This window comes from Molothrus ater, chromosome Z (genome assembly GCF_012460135.2).
Source record: "Molothrus ater isolate BHLD 08-10-18 breed brown headed cowbird chromosome Z, BPBGC_Mater_1.1, whole genome shotgun sequence".
NCBI lineage: Eukaryota > Metazoa > Chordata > Aves > Passeriformes > Icteridae > Molothrus > Molothrus ater.
The window spans coordinates 65,377,098-65,394,428 of NC_050511.2; the positions used below are offsets into that span (position 1 = coordinate 65,377,098).

General features: G+C 44.6%; 1 protein-coding gene across 3 annotated transcripts in view; it reads left to right on the forward strand.

Moving 5' to 3' along the window:
- Window positions 1–5,941: 5,941 nt before the first annotated feature.
- The window catches only part of ZNF462 (zinc finger protein 462), an 89,636-nt gene continuing 78,246 nt past the window's right edge, over window positions 5,942–17,331 (forward strand). For all 3 annotated transcript variants that reach the window (XM_036402804.2, XM_036402803.2, XM_036402805.2), the window contains exon 1: window positions 5,942–6,239. The gene's annotated coding sequence lies outside the window, so the exon portion shown is untranslated. The remainder of the gene's footprint in view (window positions 6,240–17,331) is intronic.

The window sequence follows — 17,331 nt, forward strand, 5'->3', positions numbered from 1 at the left end:
CCTACAAAGCCAGAGATGGCCTTGATCAATTTTATGGTGTGTCTAGAAAAATTAGGTATCAGAAAAACCGGCTAGGAAGGGGAGCTCAAGCCTTTTGGAGGCTGTATATTATACAGGTTGGTTAGGACACACAGAATAAAAATTATTGGCTGGTATTTGAGGGCTTAAGTTTTAAAAATACTGAGGTGTTAGCGAGACGTATCAAGAGATGTAAGGGTTCTATTTAGGTCTTGGGGAAAAAAAAAAAAAAAGAAATGCTTTTCTCAAGGTGTACAAGCACAAGCAAAAATAGATTTGTATTGAATTGCATACATCTAGTAAAATACACGAGGAGGGGGGAGCACACTCTGAAAAATGACCAGTAAATATAGCCAGAAACCATTTGTATCTAACCCATAAATTCAAAATCATTTCACAAATCACTCAATACCTCTCTCCTCTGAAGACAAAATCAAAATGTTTCTCTCCTGAAGTCTTCTTAGCAGTGAGCATAATGCAATATTGGGATACCTTATCCCAACCAGCAAACTGTTGTCATCGTCCAGAGGTCAGATGATGTAAAATGACTGCAGTTTCAATCTCATTGACTCCATCTAAAGCCATGCTGAAGGTAAATGAAATCCAGCTGTGTCTTTTGAAGGACTGAATTTCATAAAACTTAATTTGCACCTACAGCAAAGAATATTTTGCTTCTAAAGATTTCAAAAGTGAAAAAAAAAAGTGAATTTGATTAAGCTTCGTGGTCACTGCTTTTTAGCAGTAAGTGAAGTCAGGATGTGCCTTTAGCTGCTTAGAAATCCTTGTTATGGTAATTGCAGATTTTTTTGCAAAGTCGGCTTGTTGCTTGTATTCTAGTGCTGGATAAAACTTCCTTTCGACTAGACGGCATTCTATTATTTTATTAAATCAAAACTTATCACTGAAGAGTGGATGCACGCCGACAAATTACTTAATGAAGATCTAGGGCCATTTGTGGTTCACGTTTTAGCGACCAACGGATGTGTTTAGTTTGGTTCCAACCCAGTTAATTTTAACACTGGAGGAATTCTTTTTCATTAACTCCACTGCAAGTTTCACTGGTCTCTCCAAATACAAGTTTTTTTTTGTTTTTTGTTTTTTTCCTGCTGCCTTCACTTCCAGGCATGTTCTGAGGCTGGGGAAGTGTGACCTGTGGTACCCACCAAACCCACCTTGCGGTCTACCACAGCCTGCCAGCACCACACACATCCATTATTCCTGTCTCACGCCTCAGTTAAAAGGTTTTGGAGAAGGACTGGTTGTCTGGTTCTCTTTGCAAAGTGATTTCTTGAGTCCTGGTCCTAGTGAAGAGTTTTTGAGGAACGCTGGGGGCAAGTATAAAAACCCAACTGTGAGTTTACTCAAGCATTTCGACTGTTAAAGATTCAGCTTCCTCAAGGGAGCAAAACCTCTATTTCTAATAATTGCCACTTGTGCATCTGTCAGAGAAGGAAGTTACTTCCAACATCCAGCATGGTCCTCACCAGTGCACTTCTCTTGAGCATTCTCAGCAACATAAAAATACATCTTTCTGTGGGTTTTTAACATTCTAGGGCGCGCCTGCAGACAAAAGTGATCTCACCGTGAAGAGCTTGCTCTTGGAGATCCCAGTCTGAGCTCTGCCAGGTTGAAAGAAAAGCATTTCAAATTTTGTTAGCAGGTTAAAAGTTTTGTGTTTTAATGGGAGAATTTTCTGAAGAGTTCTTAAGAGCCTAGATCTGCACTATTTACAGGTAAACCTTCTTGAATACACTGCCGTCTATAAGAGTACTTGCGTAAAGGAAATTTTCTTGATGAGATTATGTCCCTTGTCTTTCATAGATCAGCACTTCCAGACAACCAGCTTCTCCTCAAAGTCCTCTCCCAAAAAGGAAACTCGTAGAGGTTAAAAAAATATAAGACCTACCAGGGTAAAAGTCAGATCAACACATTACTAATCTTTTTTAGACAGGAAAGTGAAATTCTCTCAAAAGCTGGAGAACATAATATTCTACAGACAGACTGGTATTTAGTTGTTCAGGGAGCTGACACAATACTTACTTGCCCCTTGCATAAGAACTCTGAAGCCTAGCTCCAGTAGGACAAAACAGCTGTGAAGAAGAGGAGAATAAATACAAGTTCATACAAACTTGTTGTAGGAAAATGAAGAATTTCTTCCAAATCTGGGGGGGGGGGGGGAAAGAGAAGCCACCTCCAGTTCTGTGAGGGGACATTAACAACAGTGCTTCATTGCTGACTGTGTACACAGATTTTGCTTTCAGCATCTTTATTTTCCACGTTGCTTTCCTGATGTCTCGTGCTCACTATGGCTGTGTTCACTTTCCATGTTAAACGCACCAATTTGCCATCCTGAGAAGATAATTAGACGCCGTGGAGAAACAGGTTTGGCTGGGGGGGAATGGGCTAGGAGGAAAGGAAATTCAGGACAGCATCATCTTGATCTTTCCACACCATCTTCTGTCCCCTCTGCCTGTGGTCTTGCTACCCTGGGGCTCACAGGAACAGGACACAGGTGTCAGCCACGGCCACGCAAACCTGACTCACTGCACCACAGCCAAGCCCAAACTGAGGGATTTTGAGGGATTTTCCATTTGCAAATTGAGGGATGAAATGCTTGGGATCAGGCTCAGGCTGGTCACATTCTCCGGGTGAGGAAAGATACAGTCAGTCCCAGAGGCTGGAAAGATGCTTGTGTTTGGTTCTTCTTTTTCTACTGTTGGTTGAAAAACCAACAGTTGTTTGGTTGGTTTTGGGGTTTTTTTTGTGGTTTTTTTCGCCTCACCCATGTTTTTTTCTTCCCGTGGCTACATGGTGGAACATCAACCAGATAAACGAGCAAAGGCTTAATTTCTTAAATTTAAAACCAAAGATCTTCTGCTGTGGCTTCCAACCACCACGGCGGTGGGACACCACCTTTGCTGGGAAGACAGGAAGGAGCTGAAATCCCCCTGAAATCCCCCTGAAATCCCGGAGCGGGGCTGCCGAGTGCTCCGGAGCCCCGGGACATCCCCCGGCACCCCGAGAGGAGCCAACCATCCCCATCTCCCTTAATGGGACACTTAACCCGCCGAGCTAATTAACACCAGGGGGCTGTCAGCGAGATTAACCCCTTTATTGCCGGGGCTCTCCAGGAGGGTCCCCCCGCTCTCCCACCAGCCTCGCAGGGTCCTGCGCCCCCCGGGCTCGCCCCTCTCCTCTCGTTAGCCACAGATCCCCCTTCCTGAGCGAAACCAGCGCTCCGAGGGGCTCGGGGGGTCTCCGGGGTGGCTCCCGCTTTGCTTTTCCCCCGCTTCTTGAGAGCCCAGCGTGCCCACCTCGCTCGGAGCGCCCTGGGGACGGCAGCAAGCCCGCGGGAGGAAGTTATGGACCACCGGAGCCCTGGGGAGCATCTCCCCGCCCCGAGCCCCCCGCGCTGCCCCGCGGAGCCCCCGGTTCCTCCGGGGGTCCCCCCGGGGCTCGGGGGGCTCCTCCGGGACCGGCGAGCGAGGGATTCCCCCCTCCCCCGCCTCCCAAAGAGCGGGGGGATAGGGCGGGAAAACACTTCCAGAGTATCTCCATGAAGATCCAGTTTCTTTCTTTCTGGTCAGAGGCAACGTGTTTTGTGGTTGTGGGTTGGTCTTTGTCGCTCGCTTTTAATTTATTTTAATTTTTTTTTTTTTATTTGTTTAGGTTTGTTTTTGGTGGGGCGTTTTTTTTTCTCTTTTTTTTCCCGTTTGTTTCTGTTTGTTTGTTTGTTTGCCTGGGTTTTAAATTTAAAACGCTGAGAGACAAAGAGGTGAATTATCTGTCTCGGCGTTGATGGTACGTCAAGGATTGCAAAGCCCAGGCGCTCTGTTCCTGCGATGAGGATGATTTATAGAAAATTGCAGGCAGAACACATGCACATTCTGGCAGCCGTAAAGACAGTCCCTCCCTTTTCCTTAATGTTCTTTTATCAGCTTCTTAGGAGGTGTCCGCTCCGTTTGTCTGCATGAAACCAGGAGTCTTAGTAGGAATCCTCAGTTTTGGTGGTTTTTTTCCCTTTTTCCTTAAGAAGAATTCTCTAAATCCAACAGTGCTCCTTCTGCCCAGATATTATCCTTCCTCCCATTCCTCACAGCACTTGTTTGGGGTGGAGGGGGGGGGAGCGGAAAGAGGGGAGAGGAGGAGGAGGAGGAGGGAGAAGATCTTTCTCCTGTTTAGTCATTAACTTGCACGGCTCAAAGAAAAGGAAGATTTAATGGGAGAGATCCTGCATGTGTGCTTTGTCCTCACGGCATTCTTGCGGATGGGAAGATCGGAGGATGCATGGGTTTAATATTTGACCACCACCTGGGCGACCGATTTTCGTTTATTTTTATTTTATTTCATTGCTGTGCTCAGTGCTCCTGCGTTTGGTCTTCAGCTGAGCTGAGAGAGACACAATGAAGTTCTAACACGCCTGACTTCTCAACAGAGTCAGTAAAACCTAAAAAATTTCCAGGAGATCACCTCAGGTTCACCACTCACGTTGTTAACTTTCCTCGGGAGCAGGGGAGCATCTCCCCCCTCCATCCGAACCGGAGCTCCGTGGTTCTAGTCCCTCTCCCAGCCATGCAAAGCTGCAGAGCTGGAGAAACCCCACTGATGTTCCAACACCCAGCCATGCCCTTGCGCTCAAATTGATTTTGCCTCACTCCCCGCGTATTGATTTACTGAGTCTGCACGTAAAACCCTAATTCCTCCCGCCCCTCCACCCCCATCCCCCTTTCCCTCGCTAGACATAACCCCAGAAAGAATCTGACCTGGTGCTGTGGGAGGGGAGGGGGGGGCTTGGTTTTGAGCTGAGGTGGGGGTGCCGAGCAAAAAAAGAAGTAGCTCAGGACAATGCTTAATAGAAACGAGACTAAATAAAAATGCAGGCTACAGCCGCTTTGTCTTTGTCTGCTTGCCTTCATCACCCAGATACCTTTCTTTGTGAGCCTTGATCGTTAGTTTCCACGGTTTTAAATAATCAGTCACAAAAGAGGCAGACAACTAGGTGTTGGGAGGCATAAAAGTTGTTTTAAGTGGAATTATTTATTTTATTTTGCGGGCGGAAAAAAAAAACAAACAAAAACAAGGTTTCACCAACGTAGAAGTGTTTTTGGTGATAGTAGTGCAAGCTCTCTTTTCTCCCAAACGCTTGTGAGAAATAAAAAACCTGGAGATGACTGTCTTTATTTCCAGGAGTAGACTTCAAAATACGTGCCAGAAATGGACAATTCGAGTGTCCTTTCTCCACATCAAATGCGAGCTGGAAGGGGGATTAAAAACCAACCACGTGGTAGATCTGGTTTTATACTTTGCAACCTCCAGCTCCATTTATGTTCTTTACCCTGCTCAGGGAAGATTAGCCTCTAGATGGATGTGTCTGAGGGATCACCTCGGGGGCAGATCTGCATGCAGAAACCGGTTTTTGTCATGGCTGGAAGAGAGCTATGACCCAGCAGAGCGCTCCATCCCAGCGGCTCCCCCAGCATCGCAGGAGCTGCTGAGCGCTCCTGCACAGCAAGCTTTGTGAAGGCAACAGCTTGGGAAGGGGAAGATCTTCAGATCTTTCCCCCTTCTTCTCCTCCTCCCTGGCCTGTGAGTGATTCAGTGTCCCAAACCTTAACTTTTTGTTACCACCTTCCTCCTCTTAATCTCCTTCATCTTCAACACCTCCTCCTCTATCACTACCATCTTCTCCTCCATCTGTCTGCCTGCTGGATCTCTCTCGCTTGCTTGCTTTCCCCCCTCCTCTTCCACCTCCCTCCTCTTTCTTCTTGCCTTTTCCTCCTCTCTTTTCTTCTCTCTTCTTTCTCTTTTTCCTCCTCTTCCCCTACACGTTGTTGTTGTTGTTAGAAAGGATTCTTGCACCCCCTGGTGCTCTTGCGTTTTGTGTGGTAGGAGAGGAGATTGTCTTCTTTCTCTCTCTCCCTCTGGTTGCTCATTATTCAGAGAGAGACACAGAGGGTGAGAGAGAGAGAGAGAGAGAGACGGATATCTCAGGTCATCTGCAGCTGCAGCAAACCAGTGAAGGAGAGAGAGAGAGAGGGAGAGGGAGAGGGAGAGAGGGGGGGAAAAGCAGGGAAAGATGGCGATCCTCCATTGCTGAGACCTGGCAAGGAGCACATGAGACTCACAAAACAACTTCCACAACAATAACAAGAAGAGCTAGGCAGAGAGGAAGAGGAGAGGAGAGGAGGCAGCAGCAAGAGCAGCAGTGCCGGGACGCTCCTGTAAGTTCTTGCAATTAAAACCCATCTCTGGTTTGGCATTGGAGAGATCATCTCTCGTTTGTGTTGTGTGCGTGTGTGTGTGGTGTGTGTGTGTGTGTGTGTCTCTCTCTGTTGTGTGTGCGTGTGTTATTTTGTTTGGTCTTTTACGTCTGTCTTTCTTTCCACCACCTTCCTCTGAAATCCATTCATTCGGTCAACGGAGGAAGGAGGAAGAAAGAAAGGAAGGGAAAAAAAAAAAAAAGAGAGAGAGAAGAGAGGGGAGCGAGAGCGGGGTGTTTTGTTTGAGAGAGAAGTCTCTTGCATGGAGGAGGAGAAGAGGAGGAGGTGCTGGTGGTGGTGGTGGTGGTGGTGGGAGGAGGAGGAAGGCGGTTAATTAATTTTTTGTTGTTGCATTACGGGGGGGGTGGTGGGGGGGGAGAGGTGGGGGGAAATATGGGGAGATAAGTGAGATACCAGCCGAGCTTTCGGGGTGGGGGGTGCCTGAGAGGATATGTGTGTGTGTGCGAGGTCTGGATGGTGCTGTGCGTGTGGACTTGGATCAGAGACGGGAGACACACGGAGGAGAGAAAAGCTCCGTGCTGGCACGACCCAGGCAATCGGGTGACCTCTTTCTTCCTTCCTTCCTTTCTTCCTTTCTTTCTCTCTCTCTCTTTCCTTCTTGCTTTCTTTCCTTCTTTCTTTCTTCCTTTCTCCCAGCCACTCTTCCCCCTCCTCCTCTTTCCTCCTGGTCCCCTCTTCTCGCTGCCCTCCTCACCCCGGCGGTGGTGCCCCCTCCGCGGCTCTCCTGGAGTTGGGATGCGGGGGTCCCCGGCGGCTGGAGCCGGGGCTGGGGGGCTGCTGGTGCCCGCAGGAGGTGGCTTGGAGGAGAGGACAGCGTTCAGCTGGAGAGCAGGAGCCATTACACACGCTTGTGCTCTCCTTTGAGAGAAAGGAGAGCGAGAAGGAAAGAAAGGAAGGGGAAGGAGCCCACTTCTACTCGCTCAGTTCCCCGATGTCCCTACCTTTAAACCAGGCAAGGGAGAAGGCGCTTTCTCCCCTTTGCCCCTTTCTCAACCCACCCGGAGCAGGTTTCTCTCTATCTCTCCCCCTCTTTCCCTTTCTTTATCTCCCTGTCCTCCATTTGCAAGCTGTCTGCTTTGGTTCCAGTCCAGGCTCCACAACACAAAGCTTCTCCTCGCTCTCGCACACACGCACACACACAGTCCATAGGCTCTTTATGTCTTCTGGAGAAACCTTCTCCTTCCTTCTCCCCCCTCTCCGTGCCCCCCGGCTCCCCTCAGCACTGTGGTTTCTATTCTCCTCACAGAGAGAATCCTCCTGGAGCTTCATGTGGTTGTGATCTGATAGGATTCCTCCCCTCCCTTTCCCCTTCACCTCCCTCTCTTTTTTTTTTTTTTTTTTTTGGGGGGGGGGGGGAGAAAAAGGCAAAAAGTTTCATTTGTTTCTCTGGTGTTTGGAATGGGAGAGACCTCCCAAGTTTTTTGAGTGCTTTCTTGCTCCTGCTTTGTGTGTGCGTCTGTGGGGGTCTGTTTGTCTCATGAAGGCTGCTTGCATGTCTAAGAGGAAGTGACTAGTTTGGCAGAGAGCTGTGATCTGAGTCAGGTAAGCCATGTCATGTTCTCTAGCTCCACCAGAAAATGGAGGAGAGAGAGAGAGAGAGAGAGAGTAGACAAAGCTGAGATGGGAAGTGCTCCTAACATTGTGGATGTCTCTCCATGTTTCGAGGCTTTGCTGGGCAGAGGAGCTGGCTTAATCATGATTTTTTCCCCCTAAGGTTTTCCCCTTCAGATTTTTTCAATGCACAACATTGTGATGGGTCTTCTCTCGCTGTCTTCATGCTATCAGGAAATGAGGATTGGAGGAAATTGCTCAGATTCTCCTTCACACAGAGAAACACATCCTCAGGCTTTTTTTCTCTGATGCTTTCATGCGGAGGTCACCTTTCTAGATATTTTTCCTTGGTTAAAGACCACAGGATTTTGGAGGTTGATCAGTTGGCCAAGTAAATAGTGTATATAAGCATATATTTTTAGATTTCTGAAAGCATTTGGAGGTAAGTGCGTGCAGCTTGAGGCTGCTCAGGTTCTTCCAGAGGGTATCATGAAATGTCTCTTTTTTTCCTAGGTGATGATGCCTAATTTTTGGGATTTTTAACATCTCATTTTCAAGAGCATTCCATCTTTTGGATGCGTTTTAAATTAAGATGGAATATTTCTCCCCACTCAGTAGGTTGCATTAAAGTGATACTGGCAAGCTTTTAGTAGGTTCCTCAGAGCATCATAACATACATAATTTCTCTTGGAAAAAGCAAAACAGTTTTCACAGCTGTCCTTTTGGTGTCATAAAATACTGTTTTTTCCTGAAAACTTACAGCAACATTCTTGCTGTGATTTTAATGTCATTATGGAAACCTGAGATCTTTAAAGTGAGATAGCAGTTGAGCAGGAATCCGTGTGCTTTGTTTTTAACCCACCTTTTAATCTGAAGCAATTTTGAGTAGACCCAAAGCAGGCCTCGGATCTTTTCCCACCCACTGAAATATGCACAGTAAATGCAATTCCTCAAAAAGTTCAAAATCCATCCTGAAATGCAGGAGAGGGACACTGGGGTGGGGTGCTGCTGAGCTTGAAGGCACAGCTCCATGGAAAGGTGTCGGTGATGTCCATACATTGATTATTCTAAGGTGTTTAAGGACAAATATGGGAAGATGTTAAGTGGTAGGATGGGCGACCAGTGAATTTGAATCAGAACACCCTCCCAGATGTGCAAAAAACCAGAAGGATTTGAGGATTGCAGTGACGGGGTGTTGGAACTCGAGATCCGTCTTAGAGGTTAAAAATCAATGCCCTTGTTTTATTTTTGCTGTGGAAGAAATGTTTTAATGTGCAATCTAATATACCTCGGAAGGATATTGCTTTATCAACTGTGCATTTCTTAAGTTCTGGTTGCTGATGTGTCACCCAAATTATTGAGGTTCTCTGGTTGTCTCCATCTTTCAGAAGAAGGCCATGGAACATACCATTTCAGAGGTATGTTTAATCTTATATTTTGACAAAAATAGAGGCTAACTGCTTTTGGTTTTGGGGTTTCGTTTGTTTGTTTGTTTGTTTGTTTTTGCTGCTGTTGTGGTGTTTTGGGTTTCTTTCCACCCCCCCCCCCCTCCCCGAGGTGATCTTTTTTGATGGATTTTTTCAGACCTCTGCACAGGTCTAAGTCAGCCATTGAAGAAAAATTGAAAAGATTTCCCACTGAACCTTTGCTTATTTGGGTCGGATCCCAAATATCCATCCCCTACATGGACTGTATGCAGAGTGCTCATGGTTCAGAGCTGTGAATTCTCCTCTGACTTCTGGGGAGGTCAGCCCAGTGCTGGCAGTGCCCTGCAGACACACTGCCCTTGAGCGTGGCATGTGCAATCCAAGAACGGCTCTGAGATTTAAGATCAGGATCTTTTTGGGAGGGCCTCTTAACGCCCTAGAAAACCAAACAACCTTGCAGTAGTCGTAATGGGGTTTTTTTGGTTGGTTTTTTTTTTGGGGGTTTTTTTTTTTTCCTGGGTTTCCTCACTATGAGATTGAAACCTCTTCAGAGAATTGTACTCTTGTTAATGGTGCTTCTTGCTGTGGTTCCAGGCAGACTGAAGTTCACCTTGCTGTTAAAATTCTAGCTGAAAAACTTTGATTAAAAAAAAAAAAATCCCAAAACAACACAAAACAGTTCTACCCAGTAAAAAAAAAAAAAAAAAAAAAATCCCAAACAAACAAAATCCCCAAAACCCATTGGTTTTTTAAAGAAGCTCCAGAAAGATGATCTTAATTCATGCCATGGTGGTGACATGAATGTTTCTCCTAATCGGGCGTAAATTTCTTCATTCAGACACTGGCTTTCAATTGCTTTTGGTTTGGAGCACACAGAATCTTTTATTGGTCCAATCTCTAATAGAAAGAGTAAGCATTGGTAGCTTATTCTCCAGTATTTAAATATGCTTTCCTTAATCACTTTTCTCACACCTACTAGACATAGCCTATGAACCACTGCTTTAAAAATATTTAAAGGATTATTTGATTTCCTTTTACATTTTCACTATCTTCACACCAGGTTATGTTGTTGAGGAACTTGATATGTCATGTTTAGAATTTCCTTTCATAATTAAAAATATTATTTTTTTGCAAGAAGAAAACTAAAAATACAATAATGTGTATGCTTGGAGTGTGAAGAATATGAGTACATAATGGGGTGCTGGAAAGGGAAAGCAGGGCAACTGCAAGTGGAAATGGAAAATAATGTGATCATCCAGTGACCTTTATAAGAAAATTCATTAGCATTGTGCACTTTGACTTAAAAGAGGAATTGACTTTTATGAAGACCGATAAAAGGATGATTAAAAAGAGAGTTGACAAGTAGATGACTATTGTTCAACATAGATGTCTGGACATCTGGCAGATGTTCCTCTGGGCCCCAAGGAATGGGCAAGTTTAATTTTAGCCTTAAAAAGGAAATGGGAAGAACTTAAGTCTTATAATAGTACAACTTGCAGTTTGAGGAAGATTACTTCAGAAGAGCTCAAAAGATGTCTCTTGAAATCTGGAACTCCCAGAAACCCAGTGTGAATTAGCATTTCCTATTGGGTTTTCCCATTATTCCAAACAACATGTGTGGAGTTACAATATAAATTGAGATTACTTCAGTTTACTGAAACACTTTCTCTGCGTGGTGTTGTGGATAATTTCCTTAAACGGGCAGAACAACACTGCTTTGAAGTAAGAAACTCCATAAAAAGGACCTGAAAGTGTAAAACTGGTGAATAGCTGTGTACTACTCATTAACTAATATTGTCCCATGATGAAGCTTCACCAGGCAAACTTAGGGACAAATGCAGAAGTCCCCAGTGAAACAGGGATTGGAAGAAGCTGCTGATGGAGGAATGGGGTCCTGTTTTCCACAGATCAGGAAAGGTCTACAAAGGCCAAGATGTCTGTATTATTTTGTTTCCTTACATTTTGCTACACTTCCAATCTATTGTGGAAGAAAAATAACGGAAATACTCCTTTAGCATTGTGTATTTCTCTTATTTTGACTCTTAACAGATACTTTTCTACCTTGAAGTAGAAGATTATATATTTTATGGACTTGTTCTGGATGAACATGGTCTGCTACCAGTGCCACAACTGTGTGATTGGCTTAACTTGCATGCTTGATCCAAGCTGTGTTCAAGTATGAACTTCCAATTGCTGGCTTCAGCAGAGATGTTGAACTTCATCAGCCCAAATGCCTGCTTGCTTTTCCATCAGTTGGGTATTAAACAATCAAGAAATCTCTGGGCCCACAGGAGGTGAGCAGGAGGTCTGCTGAGAATTAATTGAGGAGAGAATGAGAAATTCCATCTCCACTCTTCAGAGAGTGAGAATAATTTTTGAGGGGGGGGGGGAAAGAAAAGGAGCATGATGAGAGTGAAGGTTGCTTAAACATCAGCTAAGTTCTCAGAGAGAGGAACTCAAAAATTGTTTAATCAAGAGGTGCTTGGAGGAGAAGGTGGTGTGATGCAAGTCCTCAGCTGCTGGCAGAGACACAGTTAACACTGTACACGGTTGAACTTCAGCATGGCACTTCTCCAAATGAGTTGACTGTTGAAAATAAAATGTTCCAGAAGAACTGGGAGAACAGGAAAGAAGTTAAAATAGCATGGTTTGTATGCCAGTGCTGAAAGAAGAAAAGGGGGGAGGAAGGGAGATAGATCGACTTATGATAATTATCTTGTTGGTTGTAGCAAAAATGAAAGGAAAAAAAAAAAGTCTTTAGTAGAAGTTTCCAAACTTAATGGACCAGGTTTAATAGATGTGGTCTTTATTTGCATCCTGAGTTTTGGAAGTGTTCTTCTGCTTTCAGCTTGTGTTTGGGAAGTTCAACACATAGGTAAATAGAAAGTTGTGTGAGTTCTCTTGTTTTTGGGTTCTGTTCCGTTTTGTTCTTTCAACGTTAAAAACAATACCAAAGATCTAAAAAGTCTGCCCCTCATCTCTTGAGCTTTATTAAGCTGTGCCAGAGGTTGCAGCACAAACATGTCTCTGAAGGGATTTGAGGAAGAGGAGAGAGTTTAAGGTAGGGAAAGGGGAGCCGTTGTGTTTGGTGTCTAACAGTTGAACACAATCTTAAATACAATGTAATTTTTTTTTTTTTCCCTCTGGGCTCTTTTCACCTGTCTGGTAGTTGAAGTCTTGGTGCAGTTGCTTTGGTCAGCTTGAGGCAACAAATGTTACTGCAGTAACTCAAAATCTCCCTGCCTAATCACAACTTGAAGGAACATTTCCTTGAGCAGCGTTTGGCAAAGAGCTTTCCCACATCATTGGTTTTGACTGCTTTGTAGCCATTTTTGAGATACACTTGCTATCAGAAGATAACTCCCAGACCTAGCAGCAGTGCTATACATTGTACTTTAGCTTGATCAAAAGTCTCATCGTTTTCGGCTGGTTTTTGTGGTCTGTAATTATAATTATGGACCTCCACAGCTGCTGTCTAGGGGGAATACAGTGGGGTTTTGGCTTGGGCTAAAAGCACCTTCTTAGGTAGAAGATGTTAAGATCCATCAGGAGAGGCAATTAATTAAGTTGAGTTTAGCAAGTAATTGAAAGAAGATGGAAATAGGAGACCTCAGGATGTTCAGGAGTTGTTCTTGAGTGGAGTCAAAGGCAGTCTCTTAAAGAATACTTGTTTAATAGTGTCAGCATAGAGAGCTGTAGGCGCAGCATCAATGTCATGAGTGATTAGAAAGGACTTATTTAGAGCTTATTAGGGTAGCAATCATTGCAAGGCCAGTGTGTGTTGAGGACAAATAATTCTGGGAAAGCACTTGTATCACTGTGTTACTTCTGTTAGTTTTGAACCAGTTAAATTAAGGATTCAGTTCTTGACGTGTGTCACTTGTTACTTCCTGGTGGAAAATAAGACCTTCTAATTGGGATTATGTGTGAAGAAGCTAAGTGCTTGCATTATGTGACAGTGTTTTTCCTTCTCCTTCCAGTTCCAGGAATATGCAATTAATAACTTGAAGTCATTTAGATAATGGGTGCTCAGCAGCCCGGGATGTTGTATTTGCAGCACTTGTTACAGATGCAGGCTTTGTGCTGACCTGAAGATTAGGAAGTGGGATGTTCATCAGAATGGCATTACAGTTGCTATTAAAATGGTCTGGAAAGGGGCCTGAGAACCCCAGCTGCTGTCATGGTGTGGAGGAAGTCAGGCCTTCAAAGGATACAAGGATTAGAGTGTCAGGAAAAGTAAATGGTAGCATCAGCACAAGTAGAAAATAGGCAGAGCTGTTCAGCAAACAGAAAAAAAGTAGGCTAAGGCATGCCATAATTATGTGCAGTGGAAACTTGCTGCTAATGGAGCAGTGGCATGGGGTAGAGAGGCAGGAGAACGATTTTTCAAGACAAAACAAAGCAGACATTGCAGAGAATGATATAGGAGGACTGAGGATTCAGTGTGCTCGTGATAATGTGAAAGAGAAGACTTTGTTTTGAAAGATGCTAAAAATGGAATCTTCTGATGCACATGTGGTCAGTGTTTCCGTGGCCTCGTAGGACAATGGGGGCTTCTTTTGCATTGCTGGGATGAGCAAACCCTTCCTTTCCGCCTGCAGCCCTTGGGTTCAAGCAGTGGCTTGAGATGGTATCTCGGTGGCTGTGGAAAGAAGGCATCACAGGATATTCCTTTTGGGAAGAAGATGGGTCATCCTGGGCTGGACTGTTGTCATGCAAATGCTTCAAAACACAATGGCCACTTCTCACAGGGGCCAGGCAGGCACATTCCTCCCACACGCTGTCCCCAGACCCCTCCAAAGAAAAGGGCAGAATGGGAGGGAATGTAACACTTGGAACCTGTGCTCCAGCAAGCACACAACATTTTCTTGAATTTCTCTTAATTTTTCTCTTTAATTTCTTAAATTTTCTCCCCCTGCTTGTCAAATAAACAGCAAAGATAAGGGAAAGACTACTTGTGCTGGAAGATTTTGGTCCATCATGATGGTGATGTGGAGGGTGGTGCATTTACCTTCTAATGACTGAGTTGCTGGAGAATTTGATTGAGTGTGTAGCTGGGAGAGGGATCATTAATAAAGGCCTTGCTGCGGTCCAAAAGTCAGAATTCAGCTGGCTGATGATGCTTTAAAATGGTTGGGGTTTTCTTTGTTGTTTTTGTTTGTTTGTTTGTTTGTTTTTGTGGTTTTTTTTTGTGTGGGGGGGGGTTTTTTGGTGGTGGTGGGTTCTTTTTGTTTGTGTTTTTTTGTTTTGTTTTGGTTTTTTTGGTAGGTTTTTTTTCTTTCTTAGGGGTTTGTTTTTGGGTTTTTTTTTTCATTTCTGCCTCCCTCTTATTGCTAGTAAATGGACAGCTAAAATAGATCCTAGGTCAGAAATTCAGAGGGATTGGTGAAGGTGGTTTATGTCAGTGGTGATTGTTTAACAACTTCTTTGTCATTTCCTTTTTTTCCTGTTCTAATTTTTGATTTTCACGGTTTTATTAAACAAAGTGAAAACTACTGTCTGGGCTAAACTTGGAATAGCTTGAGGAGTGCTGGTCTTGAGGGGGATGCAGTGAGTCAAGGATGAGTACTCAGCTCTAGTTGAGCAAACTGCTGCTGAAGAGAACTTAAGAGGCCCATGGATATTTATTTATTTTAACTCAGGCTTGGATTCTTCAGTCATAGTCAGACCCAGCTAGATTTGTGGGCATGTGGCTCTTTGTTAAGGGTATTTGGGTCTCTCTGACCAAAAAGAAAGGAGACTGAAGAATGCTGTCCAGTCCTTGAAATATTGCTCTTTTCTTTTTTCTTAATTCTTTCAACCGTCTATCCCTCTACCCAGTAAAATAGGCATAATTAGGATTTAACATGGATGTTGGAAATTACCACCCTGGTGCTGGATTCTGCTGCTGTGTGTGTTAAAATAAACCAAGATAAGGAAAGAAAGAGCCTCCTTTTGTGAGTGGTTCTGGTGTGTGAGACTGGAGCAGAGCTGGCCTTCTCTGGGCGAGCACTTGAGAGATGAGATGTGGTTACCTGCCACCTTGCTTTTGTGTCCCTGCTGTCATTCTGACTGAGCCTGTCTTCCCAAGTGTGTTGTTGCTTGCGGTGAGTATGGATGAATATATTTATACATGCACAGAACCTACTTAGTTGGTGATGCAGCAGAGTTTGGAAGGCAGTGGCCAACGGAGTCGTCTTCTTGTTTTCCTCTGTCTTGTGAGACAAGTGGCGCCCTGAAGACAAATAAATAAATAAATAAAACGTCAATGTGAACGAATTTGGAATTATTTCTCTCTGTACTTGATTGGAAGCTCTGATTTTGCATTCCAGTTTTGTCTACAGCTGGGTGGCTCGGGCTGCAGGATGTGGGACCTCCGAAGCCTTGCTTCCATCGTGCTCAGCTAAATAGCTTGACAAGTGTAAAAAAATGTAACAAATGGCTGATGGAAAATCGAGAGCAGCCAGACAGCTCTCAGCCTGGTTAATTAGCTCCTTGACTGCTGAATTGTTCCTGCCCCGTCATATGGCTGTGGCTTGCAGCCCTGCGAGAAAGGGTTTGGCTTCCTGGCCAGGAGCGTGCATCCCAAAAGTTGAATTAATGTAACCTGAAGTCAGTGTGGACAGGTTCCTTTTGGTCTAAATGACCTTTTATCTTTGCTGGGGGTGGGCAGTGGGGAGAAAGCATATCGGCTTTCAGCTGTGTCAGGTCATGCAGAGGCCAAGTTCTCTTGTCTGTGATCAAGCATATGGTGTGAAACAGCCCAGTGTGCAACAGCACCGGGGCAGAGGAGCACTCCAGCAGCCCTTCTGTAGGTAAATGTGACCCAGGCCCATGTCCTGCCATGCAGGATGGGCGTGTTTAACCCTTCAGTGGCTCCTGGTGTGTTTCCATCCTGGTAGGTCGGGAAGGAAGGTGTTGTCGCTCAAGCGCGCGCGGGTTTCTCCTGCCAGAGCACCCGTGCTTGTGTGAGACCTGACATCTCTGGCTCCAAGGGCTTCACTGTATTACTCACTGGGGCTGCTGAGAGAGTGACTCAGTGTGTTTGGGTCTTTGTGTGAAAAAATGTGTAAACCTGAATTATTTTAAAAGTGATCAGATTGCAGAGGTGATAAGAAACATACAGTGAACTTTCCATTCCACCTCCTCTACCAGTGTTCTGCTCTCCTTCCACCGTGGGTCAGGGGGGAAGACAGAGATTTTCAGTGTGTTGTTCTCTCAAGGAGCCACATGAAAAAACCCTGCTGAGGCTGTAGTGTAGTCAGAAAATGTCTTTCAGACAGTCAGAAGTTGCTTGGCAAGATGTCAGGCAGGTTGACCAAAGGTTGCACGAGTTGTGCTCCTGCAAAATGAACATGGAATGCTTGTTGCCCTCCATGGTTCTCCGGTGCTTCCACAGGTTCTCCAGTTGGTGTACAGGAATATAGTTTGCTTGCTGGTATTCTGGTCTTATCTCTGAAGATATTTATTTTAAGAATTCATGTCTACATAGGTTTGTTAATACTGTACTGTAATATCAGATGGGCTGCTGAGACCTCAAGGGGGTGAGGAATCTATTTTTAGTGTGTTTGAAGGGTAGATGATGTTTCAGGTTGTGGAATGACTTTCTAGGGGGCCTGTCACCATATACTGAAGTTTTGTATGTCATGGCAGTGGAGGCCAGTCATATGATGATGAGTTAGTAACTTAAATGGGACATTAAAAAAAAAATCCTGCTCTTTGGGGAAATTTTAAAGATAGATGGAGCTAAAATGTCACACCGCCTGTTCTCATGCTTTTTTCCTTGATGTGCTGAAGACATCTAATCCTCTTTACAGGTGAATTAAGCAGTCTGCTTATGAGCTGAAGGCAATACCTGCTGATCTGTTGACATCCAGATTGGAGGGTTATTCATGTCTCAGTAAGACTTTTAGTAATGGATGACCACAAGAACATTTTAGCTGCCCGGGTGGTGTGAAGAAGACGGTCTGTGATCTCCTTCCACATCAGAAGTCAGTCACATGTAGGAAGTTGGATAGTAGCAGTGCCATCCTCTTTGAGCGTGTTTGACACCCCAGCCTGCAGAGGTTTGGAGC